Raw genomic sequence first — 24,913 nt, forward strand, 5'->3', positions numbered from 1 at the left:
TTTTGCGTCCATGTGTACATGTGACTGTTGCATGCATGCACGAGGTTGTAGTCCCTCAAATGCACATGTTCATAAGTCAATGCTTTGTCAAAACGTTGCATGCAAGGTTTAATCATTCGTTGTTCATGCATGCATTCCTGATATTAATATGTTGGTAAAGACAATTTCTTGAGGAAAATGAGCCCATGAATTGAGTACAAAGGGGACCAATAAGCCAGGACGGAGGGAGTACTAGTAGTGAACCGGAAGGAGGGAGTAGGTACTAGTAGTACTACGTAACAACGTGTAGTAACGAAATTCCTCTATGCGTATCGTGTCTACGTGTCATGCAAGAAAATAGAGATAAGTACAAGTGAGACTCTGGAACGGTCATACACGTAGGACATGTGTCTACTCGTAGGGGGAGTACGTGTAGGGGCCACTCAGGAGAAGAAGCAACCATCATTTCACTCTTCAATGACACGTACGCAATATAAAATGGTTGATATGGAGAGAACAAGAAAACCGCTCCACTATATATACACTAGCAGGAGCCTAAGCTACAAGCCAGCTTGCTTGGGTTGCTCTCCTCACAAGCATAGAACAACGATGGCCACACCGCTGGTCAAAGATCCGGCCTGATCCTCCCACTGGGTGGAAGGGGACGATGTTCTGCGTAGACACGGTTGACAGCGGTGAGGGAGAAAACGCACTGTCGGTGCGTCTTGATCGGGGGTCCCCGGGGTATGGGTTGATGCCGCCTCCCAACCGCCCTTCTAGCTACAGCCCGACGTCCCACGTACAACTTCCTTTTGGAGCCAGCTTGCTCCACTGCCACAGCTCCCCACGTAACTCCATCTCCATGTGGATCTTTTTCTACTTCTATCGGCTTCTATTTGTGATGAGTTTATGTCTCATGAACTAGTGCCAGTACTATTATTCTAATCACACTTCTTCAATATCTATGCCAACAGGGATGCTCAGCTCGATTTTAGTGGAACTGCACAAAAGCATCGTATGATCCGAGGGTGCCAGCCATCTTTCCTTTGACAGTTTCTACCTAGCCAGGAAATTAAATCCTGTTTAGGGTTAAGGGTTTACGTCGTAGGGACCCCATCAGTAGTTTTATTTTGTACAAACTCTCACAACTTTTGTCTTTAGTTGTGAAGTAAATATTGGCTATGATCTATGAATCATTGAGATGCATCAGCATGCGTGTTAGTTTTCCTTTGTATTTGATGGAATGTGGTAACAGGGCAACCTTGGAGTAGGAATGAAAATGGAGTGGAAAGTTTCCGTTTTTCCGGAGAAAAAATGGAAACGGAGAGAAAACAATGTTCCGTTTCGTTGGAGTGTGCCATCAAGCAAAACCAACGTTTAAGTCAAGCTGTCGGGTTTGTGTCTCACCCTCCTCCATGGCTCCACCCCACACGGTCGCTCGGCATGCCATTCACCGCAAACCGAGTATACGATAACTTTCCCGCCTGCTTGTCGATGGATCGCGCCATGGAGTACTAGCACTACTGGAAGAGATTGATGAGGAGGGGGAGGACAGCTAGCTGTAGCATGGACTCCCAAGAACTTTTTACCTGCATGTTATGGGTGGCTATTGCAACCTTTGAACGTGGAGCAGTCGCATGCACTGGGAAGCGGCGCGGGTGACGCTCTCTCGGCCGGCGCGCCACTTCAATGCTGGCGCCAGTGAGAGGTCGCGTCCGCTCTGGCCAGGCATGAATGTGGCACTGACCGTTTCGGGCGGGAAGCACGTGTGGGTGATGAAGAGGGTTCGGGTTGGTCAGGAGCGGGTGTGGCAGCGGTCCGGATGCCCGCAAACAAGAGATCTTGTATGTTAACATTGCTGCGTATATAATTAACTACGTAAATAATGTGCCAGTTGGACAAATATGATAGGAGATGGTGATAGAATTTTATGTAAACACGAATATGCACGTCTATGTCTATGTCTGTGTGCGCGACGACTCTCCCGACCCGGAAGCGGGGGCATGTTTTTGATCGAGTTTTATTTCTTGGTACGTTAAAAAAATTGTCCGCCAATTTTCGTTTCTTTTTCTCGGGAACGCGCGTATTCTATTTAAAACCACTGCTATGGAGAGATTTTTTACTCCATTGTATATATAGCCTCTTGTTTGATAGGGTTTCTCATGTCTCGCTCTCTCACCCTCTCCATATCTAAACAAGATGATAGTGTCCACTCTATCTCTCTCCTCACCATTGGTCACAGATCTGGCCAAATCCCGTCCGCTGCGGGAGGTGAGGAGGTGCAGCCTTGACGTTGTCGCCGTCGGTGATGGAGGAAGACGCTGCGCACCGTCCTCTCGGAGCTGGCGCTGGCTCGGATGAAGGTCTTCCGCGCCCTTGTTCGCTGCCATTGTGTGGGAAAATCCTCCCCGCCGGCCTAAGCGACATCTCGCCCACCTGAGGTATAACTTCTTTTGGATTTCATGCTTCATTGTACTAGTCCAGCTCCCCAGGTCGCTGCATGCAGATTTTCTTCTATGCCACTACTCCCCAGCTCCCCATGTACAGTAGCTAGGGTTCGTCGGTTGGTCTAACATCACCTATTTTTTGCTATTATCGAGGAAATGTCACTCAAAAAGTTGTCCTGGTTTATGCCTCGGTGGAGGTATACATGTTGTTTCGACAAAAAGTACATGGTGGTTGTGCGGTCATTGTCCACATGCTCCTATTGCTGCTGCTAATCTAATACTATCACTGGTTAAATGAAGAAATGCTTTTTTCTCGGATATCCTGGTTTAGTTCCCATCAAGATAATCATGATGCTTCTGTTTGTTGGTGTACTTTTCATTAATTCTTATTGACAATTGAGATGTCGCTGTTAATCTTGTACAACTGCCAAAACAAAGTAACAACACTATATCCCTTTTTTTATATTTTTGCAAACAGCGATGTGTATCTCCATACCCAGGCATGTCTTCCTCACTTTTAGTGGAACTGCACAAAATTGGATGGCCATTGTTGTTCCGCCTCACTGTCCTCTGCCACGTGGTTCTTCCTTCCTCGAGCTTGATTACCGAGAAGAAACAGACCACAGTGAGGATTTGTCGAACTTCATTGGTGCCTCACGCAAACTTGATGCCAAATGGATGATGCATCACCACAGGACCTATCAATGCTCATGGTTGCGCCTCATGGTTGCATCGGCTGGTGAAGCTGATCGATTTTCAACGAAAAACAAGCTATCTTCCATCAGTGCTCTTTGCTTGTTACCCACAAAGATGATATCCTTCATCAGTTCACCTTGGTTGCATTAGAGACACAGTCGGCTTTCACGTTGGTGCAATTTTATCACACAATTGGCTATGAACCAAATGTCTCCTTGAAGAAGGATCGACGTTGGTACTAAGAGCATAAGTTTCGTATAGATTTCTAAGCCTTCTCACAACTTTGTCTTCAGCTCCCCTGTAATTTTATTTGTCCAGCTATTAATTAAATATGTGGTCAGACTTTCATTAAAAAATGGCGTGGACTAAAAACCCGGATGGACGTAGTAGCCCTCCATTTTTTTACTCTGCATATTAGATTTGACTGAAGTCAAACTTTGTAAAGTTTGACCAAGTTTAGGCCGAACACAACAAACCATAATAATTGAGAGAGGGCAAACTATACATACTCTCAAACCATTCCGATAATTGAAATTAAAATTCTTTATTTGCACACACTCTCACACGTTTCCGATAATTTGGCGCATGTGTGGTTGTTCACTTAACGGAGGGTAGTGTACTGCACGTGAAGGACAGGAAGTGCGACCAGGACGCGTGGATTGTTAGTTCATCGTAAGTAGTTTTCTTCACTGGTACGTTAAATAAAGAGTTTCGTTTCATACTTACACAATTTAAAACGATTATTATGGAGAGAAAAATAAAACCACTCCTCTATTTATTAGTAGTATACACGAGTACTATATAAGTACTATATAAGCTGGAGCCTCAGCACTTGTTCGCTACAGTTTGCACTCTCCACACTCTCGTTGAATCCTTAGCCAGCTCCAATTCTGACATATCAGTCTTTTTCTCTGGAGGCGATATACATCGTATTAACTGTGAGACATGGAACACATTGTGCACTTCTGACAATTCCGGGGGCAATTCCAACTGATATGCAACAGTACCCACTCTGGACATAACTGGGAATGGACCAATATATCTGGGTGCCAATTTTCCGCGAGGCTGAAATCTTTTGACTCCTTTCATGGGGGTGACTCAGAGGTATACATGCTCTCCGGGTTCAAAACTGATCTGATGGTGCTTTGCATTGTAATAACTCTTCTGTCGGGACTTAGCCAACTGCAATCTGTCTCGGATTTCCTTCACTTGCTTTTCAGCTTCCATCATTAGATCAATTCTGAAAATTTGGCTATCTCCGGTTTGAGACCAATTTAGCGAAGTGCGACACTTACGGCCATACAGAGCTTCATAGGGTGACATCTTTAGGCTGGTCTAGAAACTGTTGTTGTAGGAGAACTCGGCATACGGCAGACAATCTTCCCATATGGGTCCTTGGGCCAAAGCACATGCTCGAAGCATATCTTCGAGTATTTGGTTCACCCGGTCAGTCTGCCCGTCTGTCTGAGGATGATAGGTTGTGTTGTACTTTAGCGCGGTCCCCAAAGCTTGATGGAGACGTGACCAGAAAGCTGAGGTAAAAAGTGACCCTCTGTCGAAAGTGATCGTTCTTGGTACTCGGTGCAGATTGACTATTCTGGATACATACAACTGTGCGAGCTGATCGGCTCGGTACCTGGTTCTGATGGGAATGAAATGATCTACCTTGGTTAATGTGTCCACTACGACCCATACTGCATGATTGCCTCGGTGAGTCCTTGGTAGTCCTATGATAAAATCCATACAGACATCATCCCACTTCCATTGCAGAACGGGCAAAGGTTGGAGGAGTCCGGCTGGTTTCTGGTGTTCTGCCTTCGTTTTGTTGCATATATCGCAACAAGCCACAAAATAGGCGATGTCTTTCTTCATCCCATCCCACCAGAATATCTATCGAAGGTCTTCGTACATTTTGGTACCTCGGGGGTGAATGGAATACGAGGATTCATGTGCTTCTGCCAATACCTTCTTTCTTAAGTCTGCTTGATTCGGTACACAAACCCTTCCGCGGAACCTTAGTGTACCATGCTGATCCTTAGAGAAATCCCGAGTTTTGCCTTCTAGCATTCGATTGGCATGTTTCTGTAGGACTGCGTCGTCTGACTGGGCCTAGCGAATCTCATCCTCGAGTGTAGGAGTAACTTCCATTGTATTAGCCAGACAGTATCAACAATAACCAAATTTAGCTAAGTGATCTCTTCCTGAAGTTCGGGAGGCAAGGACTCCATCATGGCATTCAAACTGGCAGGCTTGCGGCTGAGTGCATCGGTGACCACGTTGGCCTTACCCGGATGATAATTAATTCCAAGGTCATAATCCTTGACTAATTGAAGCCATCTTCGCTAGCGGAGGTTTAAGCCCGGTTGAGTGAATATATACTTGAGACTTTTGTGGTCGGTAAATATCTGACACCTTTTTCCAATGAGGTAGTGTCTCCAAATTTTTAGAGCATGAACAACTGCGGCCAACTCCAAGTCATGAGTAGGATAGTTCCCTTCGTGGGGTCATAGTTAGCGAGATGCGTATGCTACAACCTTGCCATCTTGCATGAGTAAGCATCCAAGACATTTCCTGGAAGCGTCACAGTACACATCAAAGCTGCGTTATATGTCCGGAAGAGTCAACACAGGTGCTGTTGTCAGTCTGGTCTTCAGCTCATTGAATCTTTTCTCACAGTCCTCAGACCATTCGAACTTCTTATCTTTCTTGAGAAGCTCTCTCATTGGCTTGGCAATCTTAGAGAAGCCTTCAATGAAACGGTGGTAGTACCCGGCTAATCCAAGGAAACTCCGGATTTGGGATACTGTCGTGGGTGCCATCCAATCAAGCACGCCCTTAACCTTACTTGGATCCACAGCTATGCCTTTTTCTGACAGAACATGCCCTAGGAATCCAACTTGCTTGAGCCAAAACTCACATTTACTGAACTCTGCGTACAGCTGATGGTCACGGAGTCTTTGTAAAACAGCTCGGAGATGTCCCTTGTGTTCTTCTTCACATTTTGAGTATATTAGGATGTCATCGATGAAGACCACCACAAATTTATCCAGGAAATCCATGAATACTTTGTTCATCATATGCATGAAGAAGGCATGGGCATTGGTGAGGCCGAAGGACATAACGGTATATTCATAATGACCGTATCGGGTAGTGAACGCGGTCTTAGGAATATCTTCCTTTTTGATCTTGAGCTGGTGGTATCCGGTCCTCAAATCAATCTTGGAGAATACTTTTGCCCCACTGAGTTGGTCAAATAAATCATCGATCCTGGGTAGTGGATATTTGTTTTTAATAGTGACAGCATTCAGCTGACGGTAATCCACACACATCCGGAGACTACCGTCTTTCTTGTCCACAAATATTGCTGGTGATCCCCATGGTGAAGAGCTTGGATGAATATAACCTTTTTGGAGCATCTCACCAATTTTCTTTAATTCCACTAATTCTGACGAAGGCATCTGATAATACTTCTTGTATAACGGTGCGGTCCCGGGCACAAGGTCAATTGCAAACTCAAGCTCTCGGTCTGGCGGCATTCTTGGCAATTCCTCAGGGAATACATCTGGAAATTCACTGACCACAGGAATTAATCCCAATTCTTCAGCCACAGCGGTGAAGACCATTTCTTTCTTGGGTATGCTTCTGCGGGCGTAGAATTTTGTCATTCGACCTTCCTGACTTGTCAAGGTGACTTCTCTGGTCGCACAGTTGATGCATACTTGATATTGGGTCAACCAATTCATTCCCAAAATGATGTCCAACTTGGTAGACTCGATGACTATCAAGGAAGTTGGAAAACGGACTCCTTTGATATCAATTTCCAAATTACGGCAGACCAGATTGCTTCTGAGCAAGGATCCCGGGGATTGTACCAGCATATTCTTTTTCAAAATCGAACAAGGAAATTTGTTTTGGGCAACAAAACTCTGCGAAATAAAAGAGTGGGAAGCCCCAGAGTCAAATAAAATTATTGCAGGTATGTTATTATAAGGAAACATACAAATGACGACTTCGGGGTCCTCTTGGGCTTCCTCTACGGAGAGATGATGAACTTGCCCTTGGATGGTTCGCTGGACAGGGTACGTCCCCATATGGTTGACTTGTGGCCTGAATGGAGCATTTGTCTTGCCATTCTTGGGACACTGTCTTGCATAATGTCCGGTTTGGCCACAACTGAAACAGGAATTGTTGCGCTGACACTCTTCTCGCACCGGGCTTGTTACGACATTCTTGACTTGGGTAGTGGTCTTGTTAACATTCTGCTGCCAATTGGGCTTGTACTCTACCTGAGTCTGCTGCCAAGTACGAGCCTTCTACCTTGGCTGACCATCCTTCTTAGGGTGAAACTTGCGCTTATGATCATTATTGGCAGACTTGTTGTCATGTACAAGCTTGTGCTCCCTTTCCGCAATGAGGGCCTTGTTTACCAGAGTTTGGAAGTCAAGGAAATCAAACATATGAGAGTGCATCTGAGGTGCTAATTTAGTCCTCCAAGAAATCTGTCGACCTTTCTTTCTTCTATGGCCACATCATAGAGGGAATAGCGGGCCAAATGATTGAACTTATGCAGATACTCACTAACAGACAGGCTTCCTTGGGCGAGCGCGAGGAATTCACGCTGCTTGACCTTCATAATACTGGCAGGAATATGAAACTTGCGGAAATGCTCCTTGAATTTAGTCCAAGTGATTTATTCGTCTACAAGCCACATGGCTTTAGCATTATCCGACCATATAGTGGCATCTCCTTTGAGATAATGTGTAGCAAATGGAACCTTGTCATCTTCTTCAGTACGAGCAATCTCAAGCTTTTTCTCAATAGTTCGTAACCAATCGTCGGCTTCCAAGGGATCAATAACTTGACTGAAACTGGGAGGCTTGGTTCTCTGAAAATCTGACAGTTTGGAATGATGACCATTCCGATTTCCATTCTGTCCAACCATAGCTTGTACAATTTTCAACATTTCAATCAGATCGCTATTTCTTCTTTCCTCAAACATTCGCATAATTTGTTCAGTGGAGGGCGGATGTGGTGGCGGAGGCGGTGGTGGATTGTACGGCTCGGGGGAATGCCCTGCCTGTCATGATGAGTGGCGAACAGGGACATCCTCACAAGCGTGACCGCTGCTGCCTCCCCGCGTCATCCTATTATTTGTTTTTTCCAATATAAAGCAACTGTGATGAGCAACATCCAAAATAGTAGGGAAAAGCTAGCGACAAACCCGAAAGAAGCGAAAACGAAATATCGAAAAAAATACAGCGAATAATAAATAGTTCCAACATAATTATACATAGACTCATACATGAAAGATAAACATCATGATCAGCACGACTACTCTCATACATGAAACGGAACATCATGACTCGTACGACTACATCCGTACATCAACATGACAACTGTGGATACTCGAACGCTATAGCGCTCTGCCGGTCCTGTTGGGTCCTCTCCTGAAGCGGACTCGGATCCTGAACTGACGACATTAACCAAGACCTCCGGGTTAAAGGTAACACGACGACGCTGCCTCGAGGACTCTCCCTCTGGGGCAGGTGCAGGATGAGGCTGGAGCATCGGTGCTGTGGAGGTAGCGAGAAAGGAAACCCACTCGGCAGGAGCACTGTGGGGATTCATGGTCGAGGTACCCGAGCTACTCGGAGGAGTAACCGGGGGAACATGCAAGCTAGAACTAGGTGGAATATAAGGAGTAAATCCCATAGATGGTGGAGTCGGATAGGACCTAGCGGCTACTAAAGCAGTGCGAGCATGAGTCAGCTCTTGAGCCAGCTCGTGAATCAGAAGGTAACTAGCGGTGATATAGCGAGAAAGGTGGCTAGCAGCGCTATCAGACTCCGGATCAATGATAGGGAAACGGACACGACCATTGTCGTGCAAGGATGGATAGTAGTGGAAACCTAGGTGAGTCTGCATCCAGACCTCGTTATAGCACAGCTCGATGAGGACCTCAAATGCATCAAACTGGATAGCCTGAGAGGCGGTGGAAGCGAAACCGCTCCTGGAGGTACGAGTGTAAGAGCTTGAGGCTGAACTGGTGCGTAGAGTAACCACGGTGTGATACTCATATACCGAGTCTGCTAAACGCTCCCGGTATCGGGTCGTCACCAAGAGGGTAGAGGCGGTGCCATACATTCCGAAGAAGGTGCGGCGACTTGTACGGCAGCAGCTCCAACTGGCACGGATACGGCACTGGAGCCATCTAAGCATTAGTTGGTTGGAAATAAAAATAAATAGAGTGCATGCAATGTAACAATCAACTACAAATACTATCGGCACTCAAATTCTAATCTAGCTAGCGTCCAGTTAACACATCGATGGTCTAGCGTGTCCTACAGTCAGCGCGGCTTTGATACCAAGCATTGTTGCACCCCGGCTCAGAGCAACCGGTTTACCTTGCATTGCCAGCCCAGAGATCACGTCTTCTGGCAACACACAACATCTTGGTACAGAAAACAACCACTTTATTGATACTAGCGGAACATAGTTTGATATTACATCAAGTAGCGAGGCCAAGCGGCACACACGGTGCGGCTGAACAATATATACATTATTTAGTGAACATAAAGGGACCTTGATCATGACAACTACTCGGCAGCGGAACGACGACGAAGCGGGACTCCACAGCACAGGGACACCGATGTGGACACGATCTAGACTCGGGCAGCACTCCGATCCAATGAAACTTTCCTGAAATCTGGCATGACACGCCAGGTCAGTACATTGAATGTACTTGCAAGCTCACAACAAGCATAAACATGATGACAGACAATATCATGATATTTATTCAAATTATCATCAATACAAAATCATACTAGGAATGAAGTGAACATAAGCTCGTGCATCAAGTCCCTTGGACTTTCTTATCGAACGGGTTACCTTGTAACCAAACGGTGATCTTTCTCGGATCACAAAGAAACCAACACTTTGGTTTCCACCATCAACATAATTTCTCCACCATCATCTTTCCAACAGTGATAAGTGATTATCATTAATGTGCATGATTATTTATAAATGTTGATCCATGGTGTAACCTACTTCCGAGTTGTGTCCGTAACAGAGGACATGGCTATCAATAGATTAAATACACTCTGCAGAGGTAGCGCACTTTACCCACAACACGGAATCCATGGCCTCGCACTCCCATTCGGGTGGACCAACGGCACTCCGACGAAACACTCCCATTAACATGACACTCTCCCGGCCACTCCGACTTACTACCCAACGGGCTAAGTCCTGGGTGGCCCCGTGCCTACCAAAGGCATCAACGGCCACCGTTGTGGCAAAACATAAACGGTTCCAAACGGGGACAAGGTACCATAACAACAAATGGGCACACAAGGTTATGTCTGCTTACCGGGACAGGGTAACGCACGCCCATAACCTTCCCTCGTTGGAGGTACCGACCAGAGGCATGACAACGGACCGAATAAATGCCTTCCCATAAAGGCAAATGTGGTTGCACTGGGAAAAACTCGATTCAGTGGCACCATGACCCGATCAACGGTAAGTTCAAGTTGAGTTATTATCAAGTTTAACTCAAAGTAAAAGTAACAGGTGTCAAGATTTGCCATGAAAATGCAACCATACATCATGCATCACATATTATCGGAAATAAACGGATCAACCTCATCAAGTATTCCACTAACAATAATCATCAGCAAACTCATACCACTTCTCTGGTTATTATAATTTATCAAACTTAACCATGATATTAACTTAAAATAATCCATTTTCTTAATTAAGAAAATAATAACCAAACTAGTCTTTTTCATAATCATTTTATTATCTCATACCCAAATATTAACTTAAACTAACTTAGTTAGTTTCAAACTACTATAAACTAAGTATTCCAAGCAAAGCAAGTGTTCAACAGAAATTAATATTTATTTACATGATTTAAATGCATGAGATAAATCATTGTTCAAGTTGGAAAAGTCACAAATATTGAAATGGCACCATGAAAATGTTGATGTAGCTTGCCTTAGTGCAGATGAGGTTCACACTCCTCCTGGTGATCCTCAGGACAAGCTTCACCTTCTGAAATTAAATAAAACAGAGAAAGAAAATATCAAGAATCACTCTGAAAATTACCAGAAAATCTAGACAGCAGAGAAAAATCTCATCTTTGGTGAGCTGCTAGATCTTTTCGATAAGAACACAATGCAAAAAGAATCACTTCATTTGGACTTAAGGTTAAAAAGTTGTGGCTATTTGAAGTTTCTGTAAAATTTTGAAATATAAATAAAATGACCAGGGGGTGACGTCAGCGCCACGCCAGCACGTACTGCTTCGGCCGCGGGGCTGTGTGGCTGACAGTGGGCCACCACTGTCAGGTTTAGGGGAAGAGGGAGAGAAACAGAGGCAGGGCAGCAATGTGTTGGCGTTTCTCCGGCGAGGAGAGGTCGGCGGCTAGATCCAGAGGGGTAGGAAGCAAGAGGGGGTCGAGGCGCACCTACTCGTACCCGTAGAATGGCTAGGGGTGGTCGGACGGGGTCGGAACGAGCCTCTCCAGCGGCGGAAGGAAGCAGAGGTCACCGGAGTTGGAGACGACGACGACGTGGGGCTGCACCAGGGGCTCCAACCGGGTCAGAGGACTCTAGTGAAGAACCACGGAGGCGCTGGAAGAGTGGCTTGAGCTTGGGAGGAGCTGGAAGGGTGGAGGCGAACCGAGGGAATCGCCAGCGAGCTCGAGCTCGGGGACGGCGGCCTGAGGCCTGCCCGGCCAGGCTGCGGCTTTCTACAGTGTTGTGGAGGTTATAGGGGTGGTAGGTGATGCTCGAGGAGGCTGGGGGTGGCCATATTTATGGGCGAGCGAGGAGAGGGGATCGGGATCCGCCGGAGAGCTTCTGGACATTGCGCCTAGCTACGAACGGCGTCAGCGAGAGGGGGAGAAGGCGACGCATCTCACGCGGGTACTATGGGAGGGCGGAGAGGAGCACATGAGCGAGGATGGCGACGAGCACAGTGGCCCGACGCACTGTTGGGTTGGCCGGGTCATGCCCGTGCTAGCTCCGGCGTCGGCGAGCGCCAACGAGGAGTTAAGAGGGTCAAGACGATGATCGTGGCGAGGTTTGGCAAGGTGCGGTGGTTGGGGAAGCAAGCACAAGCTCAACAGAGGATCGGGCGCGTCGCAGAGCGCGTCGGCCGCATGCCAGCATGCCTGGAACGACATGGTCACCACGTGAACTATGATATCAAGCCACGCTAAGCTCAAACTTCATGTCTGGCTGGTAGTCCTTAGTGGTTTGGATGGTTCCAACACTTTGAGTTGAGCGCAGGAGCTGTGTGTGCGTGGTTGACTTCATGGTAAGTTTCTGGACAGTAACTTGTGAAGTTAACTGTGAGTGATCCAGTAAGAGTTGAGGGCTGGGCTTTGGGATTTAGCAATCTCTTAGGAAGGTAATAAAGCTCAAGAAAAATCAGCCTCATTGGATCAAGGAAAATTATACTTGCTGTAGAAACTGCCTTTTCTGACCAGAACAGAAATGATTTTCTGTAGCAAAAATATTCCAAAAAGTGATGCAATATTTTTGCTCAGGGTGGTGCCCTAGGGTTCAAAGAATATTTGGAAATTTTCTCAGATTTTTGTGAGCAAAGAAAATGAGGGTTGCTTTGGAGCATATGTTGCTGATTAGGGTTTTTGAAGAGAAAATGAATATTTTTCATTTAAGAAAAATATTCCTAGGATTATTTTGGGATTAATCAGAGAGGAAATGATGGTTTGAGGGAGAGAGGAGCCACTTGGGTGAAAATCAAGTGGATGCCCAAGGGTTTAAGTCCAACTGAATTGATTCAAAATCCAAATTCAATTCAAATGACAATCAAAATCAGAAAAAGAAAAGAGGGCAAAAACCAGGCTGTCACACCACACTGGAAGATAGTAAATACGGCTACGTACATACATACGGACGGGGTCTCAAACGCGTACTCGCGCATACGTACGGCCAGGGCTCATTTACATTGAGAGGCCATGGACGGCAGCAACGGCGTCCTGTTCATAAGAAGCCAACCGGCTGGGTCGGAACGGAGAAACTACGTCGTGTTCATGGGGAGGCAACGGAATGCATCGTGTTCATCGAGAGGCAACGGAATACATCATGCTCATCGGGAGCCAACCGACTTGGATGGAAAAGCCGAAACAAGGTCTAGCGTACCGCAAACGGAGGAAACAGGCCTTCTGTTCGACCGCGCATGGTCGAAACGGGGTCCTGTTCATCGGGAAGGGTCTGGCGTACCGCAAAATAGAGGAAACAGACTTGTGTTCGACCGCGACGGTCGAAACGGGGTCCTGTTGATCGGGACGGGTGCGACATACCGCAAAACGGAGGAAATAGACTTGTGTTGGAGCGCCTATGGTCGAAACAGGCTCCTGTTGATCGGGAGGGGTGTGGCGTACCGCAAAATGGGACTCCACGGGCTACTGTTCATCTCCACCGTCGACCTCCTCCAGCCTCCACGGGCTACTGTTCATCCACCGTCGACCTCCTCCAGCCTCCACCTATGACTGTTCATCCACGGTGTCTCCCCTCCTGCCTCCACCAGCTATGGTTCATCCACGGGCTCCTGTTCATCCAGCCTCCACTGCTCCTCCACCGGCTACTATTCAACCAGCCCTCTCCACGGGGTCATGTTCAACCACCCCTCCATGGACTACTGTTCATCCAGCCCTCCACCGGCTACTGTTCAACCACCCCTCCACGGGGTCGTCCTGTTCATCCAGCCCTCCACCAGCTACTGTTCAACCATCCCTCCACGGGGTCTTGTTCAACCATCCCTCCTCGTACGGGGTCCCTCCATCGGCTACTGTTCATCCACCCCCATGCCTCCTCGATCGGGGTCCTATTCATCCAGCGGCAACGGCCTCTACTACCACGGGATCCTGTTCGTCCAACCCCCACCGGGAACTGTTCATCCAACCCCCACCGGGAACTGTTCATCAAGAGGCAGCTTCGATCGGCTTCAGTTAGCAGCAGTAGAGAAGGAAACACTCGGGTTCAGTTAACAACAAGGGATCGATCGGGGTTCAGTAACGTAGCTAGTGCAATGGATCGGGTTTAGTTAGAGCACAACGCCTCACACACACACACACACACACGTACGTGTACGAGAGAAATGCGCAAACCTCCGTGAATCGCTCGGCCCCGACCACCCACCGTAACTGGGAACTCCCCGATATTTTCCTCGTCCTCGCTTCTACTATGATTTTTCCGTCATGGATGGCGCAAAGAATGTCATGCATCTGTGTCTCCGGACCGCCCAGGACGAAAAGCCAATTTTCTGTCATGATTGTTTTCATAGAAGTAGGAGCCCACCACATCTATGATGATACCGTGTTTTGTCACAATTATCGTTATAGAAGTGTCATAAGCATGACAGAAAAAATTTCGTTAGGCCCAAAATGTCACGGATGTGTCTTTTTTTTGTAGTGAATGGGGGTGTCGTGTGGTCGGGGGAACCATAAGTTACTAAAGCAACCCCGCCCTATTATCTAAATGAGGGCCGTATTGTAACTATTGTTCTCCGTGCACCAAGGGCAAAAGGGGAATTTCACATGCTAAAGACTAGGTGGCGGAAATTTTAGAAGGAGGCGGGAGATCTTGCCACCCGCGGGATCGTTCGTATCTAGTTGCAACTAATTTTGGACAGTGCTAGCGGGAAGGTCATGCGAGACTGTGTACATGGGGCACACATTAGCAGTTAATTACAACTCGTGTGAAGTCCACCCCAGAAAAAAGAAAATAACTCGGGATATGCACCAATAACTTGGGCATTCACACGGGCGCGACCAATCGTACGGGTGTAGAGGCGCGTTCACAAAAACGGATCAAATACTCGGCCTATGTATTTCTCGTGTAAATATATAATTAAGTTCCATTGGTTATTTATTTTAAACACAACGCATTGACGTGTTAATTTTAATTATATTGCATAGTAACAAATTGATAATATAGATGCACAAAAAGAAATGGATATTGTAGTCCGGTACTTAAAAGTGTTACCTCATATGATTACATGACCTCCATTTCATAAATTCCGTACCCGTCGAATTCATGTATCAATATTACATATATTACTTCATAATAGAACCTTAAGTCATCCAAGACTAATGATTTTGAATGCAAAACTTACAATGGTCCATGTACATGATAACTACAGTGGTTGTTTGAAGAAACATCACTATAACTTTGGCATGCACAATTGAAAAAGACTATTTGAAAAAAAATGCGATATGTGAGTGTCCAATCTTTATAGTGTTGAATGGATATTGTATCTTTGGCCACGATACGAAGTAGATGCACGTCCACGATCGCTAGATAGTGATACATGAATGAATTGTGCAATCTCTCTCACACGCATACATATCTCATTTCTTCGTGGGCATCGGAATCACACGCGCGCACTTCGTGTATTTATCTCCCTCCATCAAGGTTAGAATTCGTCTTTCTACCCCGTCCTACATGTATCTCACACAAAAACACACACTCTCTCTCTATCAAACACTCCCACCCCTTTAGTTCCACCCACCCACCGCCACTAATGTATCAAAGTATAACTATGTGTCGCACACATATGCATAAGGTTAAATCAAGTCCCGGAACCATATGAATACATACAATGGGATTCCAGCAGAGCACCTTTTGTTTTGAGATTTCGCTCACACACACACACACATTGTTTATCTCTTCATTTTTTTCTGGCACTTGCATGCACACCGCTTGTTCATCTCAGTGATGCTTTAAGTATGCGTCGCACACATGCTATCTACCTATCCCTTAATACAGATATGTAACACACAAACTCCTTCTCCCTATATCTAAGTGTCACTTGCACCACCCCACACACACACTTCCCGATCTTGATACTAATCTATCTACTGGCTTGCCTCTCAAACACACACACACACACACACAAACTCGCTAGTTGTGCCTCTATGCCTACCGCGCGCACACTCTCTATATGTCTTTCTCTCCCCCTCCCCCCCCCCAAGAATGACAGTAGAAGGGTGACACCTTGATCTTGATCTTAATCTGTCCATTGGCTTCTCTCTCAAACACACACACACTCGCTAGTTGTGTCTCTCTGCCTCGGTCACACACACTCGATACGTCTTTCTCTCTGTAGCTCCCCTAGATATGTAGATTTCTCGCGCGCGCACAACTATAGTCACGATGACGCTGAACACAGTGTGCCATGTTTTTACCGGCCTCAAGTGATAGTTTTCCCCTGTTTTATGTTAATTAACAAGGCAACCTTTTCTTTGTTACTACTAGTGAATTTGAGATCATTCGGGGCAGACATAAAATATATCACTTCAAACCAATTACCGCAGTAACTATTTAAAAATCAATATAATTGATGGACTGGTTAGCGTCGAATGCTCGCAACACGATGACCTGAGTTTGAATTCTGTCTTAAACTTTCGATTTTTATTTTTTTAATATATACTTCTTTCACTACTGTACTGACAGTGGAACCCACAGAGTACTTAGAATACCAGATTAAGGATGGATTTGTTTCTTTTTAACTTTCTATATATCTATCTCTTTGTCACAAAAATATTGTCTCTATATCTATCTCTCACAATAATACATGCATAGTCTAAATTGAAACCAACTACAAAAATGAGCTCCGATTACAAAAATCAAATCCACTCCCAAACATAATATGAAAATAGGGTGAAATCGTGCACACAAATGTATGTTGCGTGCATGAATGTGAGTGATATGGATGTACTACTCGTAAATCCACACAAACCCATTTCACACAAATTACATTAAACCCTTCTCAAAACATGGTGTGCATGTGATGTTTGTTGTACTGTTCCTGCCAGCCTTCCTCCGACACGTTCCAACATATTGTGCTACTTGAGATTCTATTTTCTCCTCAGACCATGTGAAACCACGAAAAGGTCACCCCTCACCCCCACTGGTACTGTAGCTCGAAGCTCCCATATGGACACAACACCCACCAGAGCACGCTGTCGTTGCTGAAGTGGACGGCGCCGCGGCTTGGGAAGAGGACAGAGTCTCCGACATCGCCGAGGTGGAGCACGCCCTAGAGGTCTTCTTTGGTGTAGGTGTGAGTCGATGAGGTGTGGATCTGATCCAGAGAGCTCTATCTCTTCCTACGGTGGTGGCTAACCTATCTTTATAGTGGCCTCAGTCCTCTTCCCCCAAAACGGAGGCGGGAAGGGATCCCATAGTTGCCAATTTGAAAGGGGACAAGTAGTTCATCTTATCCTGACAAAAAGTGGTCTTCGCCTGCAAAGCCTCTGGTCGTGACGCTGCAGTGGGTGAGGGAGTCCGGGATTAAGGGGTCCTCGACCGTCTGGACTATGGTACGTGGGCCGGACTGATGGGCTATGAAGATACAAGACCGAACACTCTCTCCCGTGTCTGGATGAGAATCTCCTTGGCGTGGAAGGCAAGCTCAGCGCCCTGATATGAAGATTCCTTTCTCTGTAACCGACTTTGTACAACCCTAGTCCCCTCAGGCTAGACTTCTAGGGTTTTAGCCATTACGATCTCGTGGTAGATCAACTCTTGTAATACTGATATTCATCAAGATCAATCAAGTAGGAAGTAGGGTATTACCTCCATAGAGAGGGCCCGAACCTGGGTAAACATCGTGTCCCCTGTCTCCTGTTACCATCAACCTCAGACGCACAGTTCGGGACCACCTACCCGAGATCCCCGGTTTTGACACTGACATTGGTGCTTTCATTGAGAGGTCCGGTGCGTCGTCTTCAAGAGGTTCGATGGCCCCATCAATCATCTACAACAATGCTGTCCAGGGGGAAGTCTTCCTCCCCAGACAGATCTTCGTATTCGGCGGCTTAGCACTGTGGGCCAACTCGCTTGGCCATCTAGAGCAGATCGACAGCTACGCCCCTGGCCATCAGGTCAGATTTGGAAGCTTGAACTACGTCACTGATATCCGCGGAGACTTGATCTTTGATGGATTCGATCCCACGGCAGCCACTCCCTGCCACCGCGATGAACATGACTTAAAGCTGTGATCGGACAACACCCAGGAGATAGCACCTATAACTGCTCTGGCCCTAGATCTGGAGGAGATCGCGCCATCCGAGGACGGGAAGCTCAACCCCGCCACAGAAGCCGTAGACTCAGCAGCGTTGGAGCCGCACACAGACCCAACATCGGGTGGAATCTGCGCCACCGGAACCTCGGACTCATTTCCGGCTATAGGTTCTGAACCACGTGCGTCCGCGTACGTCGAGCTTGATCAGGCATCGATCATCGAATTCAGCTCCGCGGACATCTTCCAGCACTCACTAGACGATGTGCTAAACTCATTAAAAACACTCTCCTTAGCGGGGGACTCACAGCCGAATTATATCCGGTTCGAACTGGAGGCTGATGACGGAGAATTTCGCTTCCCACCCACCGCCCAGTTCATAGCCACTGTCGAAGACTTAACCGACATGCTCGATTATAGCTCCGAAGACATCGACGGTATGGACGATGATGCCGAAGAGGAGCAGGGCCAAAACCCGCCATTTACCGGGCGCTGGACGGCCACTTCTTCGTACGACGTGTACATGGTGGATACACCTAAAGATAACAATGGCGATAACGAGAAGGATCCAGTCGAGGATAAACCTCCTGAGATACAGCCAAAACGCCAACGTCAGCGGCGCCGCTCTAAATCACGCCGTGGAAAAGATAGCGATATCGGCACGAGAGAAAACAATACTCCGGACGATGCCGAAGACAAGGAATACCCCATTGAGCCAACCTCCGAACAGGACGAACGGGAGGACGAGCGAGTCAGCCCTGATGAACAAGCCATGAACGAAGACTCGGAGGACAGTAATTATCTTCCACTCTCCGAGGATGAGGTGAGCCTCGGCAACGAGGATTTCATCGTGCCTGAGGAAATTCTCGAGCAGGAGCGCTTTAAGCGCCGACTAATAGCCACTGCGAGGAGCCTGAAAAAGAAGCACCAGCAGCTTCAAGCTGATCATGACCTGCTCAGCACAGATGGATTAATGTCCTGGCAGCTGAGGAATACGGCCTCGATCGCCCAACCAAAAGTTACCCAAAGCGCAAATTGTTACCCCAATTCAATGACGAGGCGTTGGAGCCCGTACCATCAGCGCATAATGCGGCTGACCGACCACCACGTGGCCGGGATAAAGTGGCACCTCAAGCCAAACGCCAGCCCGTCCTACCTCACCGTAAAGGCAGAGACAAAACAGCTCGGGGTTATACATATGACCTGCGGCAGGACCTAAAGAACAGAACAGGTCAGACCAGATCGATCTACGGATCGCGGGGGCGTGCCCTGACACGCGACGACGGCCATTTGGCCAGACGTGACAAACATAACCATGCCCGGGCAAAAAATCGCAGACAGACTACATCCGAACTATGTCGCAACTTGGCCCGATACAGAGGCGCCACACACTCCCTCTGCTTCACTGACAAAGTAATGGAGCATGAATTCCCAGAAGGGTTTAAACCCGTAAATATCGAATCATATGATGGAACAGCAGATCCCATGGTATGGATTGAGGATTTTCTTCTCCATATTCATATGGCCCGCGGTGATGACCTTCACGCCATCAAATACCTCCCGCTAAAACTCAAAGGGCCAGCTCGGCACTGGTTAAATAGTCTGCCTGAAAACTCTATTGGCAGCTGGGAGGACTTGCAAGACGCCTTTCGCAACAACTTCCAAGGTACATATGTACGACCTCTAGATGCTGATGACCTATGTCACATAGCTCAACAGCCCGGAGAGTCCGCCAGGAAATTCTGGACTAGGTTCCTAACTAAAAAGAACCAGATCGTCGACTCTCCGGATGTCGAAGCCCTAGCGGCCATTAAGCATAGCATCTGCGACGAATGGCTCGCCCGTCACCTCGGCCAGGAAAAGCCGAAGTCCATGGCAGCCCTCACGGCACTCATGACCCGTTTTTGTGCGGGCGAGGATAGTTGGCTAGCCCATAGCAATAACACTGCAAGCAAAGCTGGCACCTCTGAGACCAAAAACAGCAATGGCAAGCCCCGACGCAATAGGCACAAGCATCGAAGCAACGGTGACAATACCGACGACACGGCGGTCAACACCGGACTCAGTGGCTCCAAGTCCGGCCTGCGGAAGAAGCCATATAAAAGAAACAATCCGGGCCCATCCAGCTTGGACCGCATACTCGATCGTCCATGCCAGATCCATGGCACCCTAGACAAACCAGCCAATCATACCAACAGAGACTGTTGGGTTTTTAAACAGGCCGGCAAATTAAATGCCGAGAACAAGGAGAAGGGGTCACAAAGCAAGGATGATGACGAGGAATCCCGTCCGCCGAACACAGGGGGACAGAAGAAGTCCCCCCTCCCAAGTTAAAACAGTGAACATGGTATACGCTACCCATATGCCCAAGAGGGAGCACAAACGCGCACTCAGGGACGTCTACGCGATGGAGCCAGTCGCCCCAAAGTTCAACCCATGGTCTTCCTGCCCGATCACTTTCGATCGCAGGGACCATCCGACATGGCGGTTCAGCCGCACTTGTCCACGACCCAATCATTGATGGATTCCATCTCAGGCGAGTCCTCATGGATGGTGGCAGTAGCCTGAACCTGCTCTTTCGGGATATAGTGCACAAAATGGGCATTAATCCCTCAAGGATCAAGCCCACAAAGACTACCTTTAAAGGAGTCATACTAGGTGTAGAGGCCCGCTGTACGGGCTCAATCACACTAGAGGTTGTCTTCGGATCCCCGGACAACTTCCAAAGCGAAGAGTTGATCTTCGATATCGTCCCCTTCCGCAGTGGCTATCACGCACTGCTGGGACGAACCGCATTTGCTCGATTCAACGCGGTGGCACACTATGCTTATCTCAAGCTCAAGATGCCCGGACCACGCGGTGTCATAACAGTCAATGGAAACACAGAACGCTCCCTCCGTACCGAGGAGCACATCGCTGCTTTAGCAGCAGAAGTACAGAGCGTCCTTTTAAAGCAGAACCTTAATTCGGCGGCCGAGCTCCCGGACACTGTCAAACGAGTCTGGACTACTCTGCAGCAGGACAGCCCAGCTCGTCAAGAGCTCGACTAGCAATTTGGCCTCCGTCCCAGTCCCGACCAAGTGGCGGCGTTCCCACCGTGCGTACATAACTACGCACTCAAAATACCATGGGCATAGACGGAGGCAGAACTACATTGTGATCCATAATACGGCTTGACCTCCCCTGGACACACATACTTTCAATTTTTCTTTTCTATCCTTTTCAGGTTTCTTTTCCACGGGCATTTCCTGACAGCCTGATCACCAGTCCTTTCGAAAGGATAGATACACCAAGACGGCAAGAAGCACTGACGTATAAGGGAATTTCCAGGTGGTCTCTTTAACGATCACTCTACCTGTTTTCAGGACCCGCACGCAGCTCTCCCTTGGTTGTGGCATATTAAATAGCCATGTTGCTTACTGCACTACTTGTACAAATACGCTTTGACGTATTAATCAAACTATAATGGAAACAGTTTGCGGCCCAACTTCTGCGGCACTAGCCTGCTACCCTTTTCTTTTTTTTGATAATCTTATCAAATCGCACCCGTACACTTTGGTACGCTTTAATCCGCCAGGGGCTTCATTGCGCCCCATAATACGACAACAAAGTCCGATCACTTTTTACAGTACAGTTCGGCACCCCGAAATTAGCATTATACGCATTGGCTCCGAATCATGTCTTTGGTCAATAGTTGGGTTGCCCGGCTCCTGTGCTTACTACCTTACGTTCCGCTATATCAGCTAGGGTAGTAAAGGGAGAACTACTGCGATTGTGTCCTGGTTTATCCGGATGAGCACCTCAGTAGAGAAAGCCGAAAACTAACTGTCATGATGCGGCGTGAGCCAGTCAGCTCTTCGGAGGTTTCAAATCTTCAGCGATTTAATCGGTTCTTACCCGATCAGGTGTTTACAGCACCCTAGTTCGGATACTAGGGGCTGTGCCTAAATTTTTATTGTCAAACTCCTATGGCTAAGTGAGGGTGATAAAGCCACATAGTCCGATTGCCTGGTTCGTTGCGCTAAACACCTCCTTCAAGGACCAAACAATTGGATCAAGAGTGTTTAGATTCCATCCCGAACACCCCCGTACTACCTACGTGGGGGCTGAAGCCGACGACTGGCCAACTCTCAGATTTCATAAAAATGGCCGCACAGGAGGTAAAATTTTAACAAGCATTATATAACATAATCGACTTTGTTTCGTAATACAAGGCGATATAATATGAATGTATTCATTCAAAGATCACATCTTTCGCACACTGCTCCAGCACAATGCGGGATCCCTCCAGGACATTGTCAAAATATAGCTCGGGCGTGCGGTGCTCCTTGCCCTCGGGCGGTCCCTCGGTCGCAAGCTTGACGACGTTCATCTTGGCCCACTTAACCTTGACACGGGCGAAGGCCATCCGCGCACCCTCGATGCAGACCGATAGCTTGATAATGTCAAGACGGGGGCAGGCATTGACCAGCCACTTCACCAGCCTGAAGTAGCTGCGGGGTATAGCTTCTGCAGGCCATAGCCGGATTATTAAATCCTTCATGGCTAGTTTGGCCACCCTATGCAGTTCGACCAGCTGTTTTAGCTGGTCGCTAAAGAGCACCGGATGTTCTGGCGCAAGGTATTGCGACGAAAACAGCTTCTCTGTTGAGCTCCCCTGTTCGGCTCAGAAGAATTCCGCAACGTCACAAACATTGCATGGCAAATCCAAAAACGCTCCTAGAGAACTCCAAATCCGGATTCGTAAGAGGTACCTCTTTGTCACATATTTGCTCTACATAATTAAGGCCTTACCCGCCGCAATCTTCTTGGCCTCTTGAATCTCCTGGAGAGTGCCCTGGGCTTCAACCCGGGCATCTTGTGCGCTTTGGTGAGCCTTGGCGAGTTCGGTCTCTTGAACCGCAATCTCGCGCTCCAAGGACTCGCATTTCTTAACGGCATCCTGGAGCTCTTGCTAGACCTCACCGACCCTTGCCTCGTGCTTTTCGAGGGAGGCTTGTTCCTTAGCAGCTCTCTCCTTGGCCTCGGCCAGCGCCTTTTTAAGGGCCTCGACCTCGGTCGCCGCTCCTACAAATATCATGGCACTATGGTCAATACAAATCATTCATTCTTTCTGATACATAGAAGGTCATTGCATACCTTGTTTGTCTTCTAGCTGCTTTCTCACACGGCCGAGCTCTTCCTCAGCCCGCTCCAGACTCTGCTTCAGTCCGGAAACCTCAGCAATATGAGACGTCACAGCCAGTAACGACGCCTGCTTATTCACATTGACTCATCTGGTTAATCTCCTGTGAAACTTGTTTGATCCTCTGTCCGGCTTTCCTTTTCGAAAACCGGACAGTGTCTTAGGGGCTACTGTCTATACTGTGACATTCCTTTTACATAATTGTGTTGCTTACCTCAAAGCCTGTTAGAAGGCTTGTGCAAGCTTCGGTCAGTCCGCTCTTCACGGACTGAATCCTCTCAACCACCATACCCATAAGGGTACGGTGTTCCTTAACAATGGAAGCACTTCGCAGCGCTTCCATTAGAGTGTCCGGCGCCTCTAGCTGGACAGAGGTCACCGGCGGAATAGGCGCACCTCCTCCTTTCGAAGTAGGCTGCTTGCCGGGTTCCGAAGCCGCATAGGCCTCCGGGACCGTATTCGGCTGGGGGCTGAACTGTATATGTCCCCCATCGCTAGTCTCCATGGGGATCTGCTCCCCATGTGTTCGGCGGCCGAGGCTTCACCCTCTGGCGCCGCCCTGGCGGCCTCCTGCATTTCCCCCTGGCCTGGTATACTTAGGGACAACACCTCGGTGTCATCCATGGTCCTGGGAGAGGAGGCCGCCGGAAGGGACCCGTTGTCCATCACCTTCGGGTCCAGCGAATTCCCCGAAGATGAGGATTGCTCGAGGTCGGAACGGGCCGGACTGCAAGTGCATGATTCAACGCGTTAAAACTATGAACTGAAGAGGCTCAATACATGAATGTGTCAGGGTCTTTGAGTACGCACGATTCGGCCCGGGGGTTATCTATGGGGCGCAGCTCTGGGCTGCTATCGATGTCCCACGCGGAGTTATCCGTGCGGGAGAGCTTCCCTTTCTTGGACACCTCTGCCTCCAGATTTGTGGAGGCCGCCCTCTTCTTCGTTGCCCCCTCAGGGGGGGTTGCTTTCTTCCTCCTCCTCATCATCGTCTTCGGCGGCGGAGGAGTGAGTCTCAGTGTCTTCGTACGTCACGTCCGAAGCGCCCTTGCGGCGGAGGCCACTTCTGGCCCCCTTGGCCTTCTTCTCTTTCGCCTTGTAAGGCGCCGGGACCAGCATCTTCGTCAGAAGCGGGATGGCTAGTTCCTCGGGCAGCGGAGCCGGACACCGAATCCGCTCCGCCTTCTTTGTCCAGCCCTGAAAAAATACATAGTGAGGTTTAGGTATCTTCCCTGAATAAGCAAGTAAAGGATACACCTTGAAACGCGAAAGACTTACCGCACTGGCGGGATGGGACAGGGCGTGCCCACGGTCCTCGATCGTCTCCGGCCGTGTCTCGTTGCCCTTAAAGAGCACCTTCTAGATGTCTTCGTGCGTAGTTCCGAATAACCGTTGCAAGCTCTGGTGCTCGATCGGATTGAACTCCCATAAATGGAAAGTCCAGCTCTGGCACAGAAGGATCCGGCGAACTAGCATCACCTGGATCACATTGACGAGCTTGATGTTCTTGTCCACCATGCTCTGGATGCGCGTTTGCAGCGCTATCAGCTCGTCC

This window comes from Triticum aestivum, chromosome 7D (assembly GCF_018294505.1).
Source record: "Triticum aestivum cultivar Chinese Spring chromosome 7D, IWGSC CS RefSeq v2.1, whole genome shotgun sequence".
Lineage (NCBI taxonomy): Eukaryota > Viridiplantae > Streptophyta > Magnoliopsida > Poales > Poaceae > Triticum > Triticum aestivum.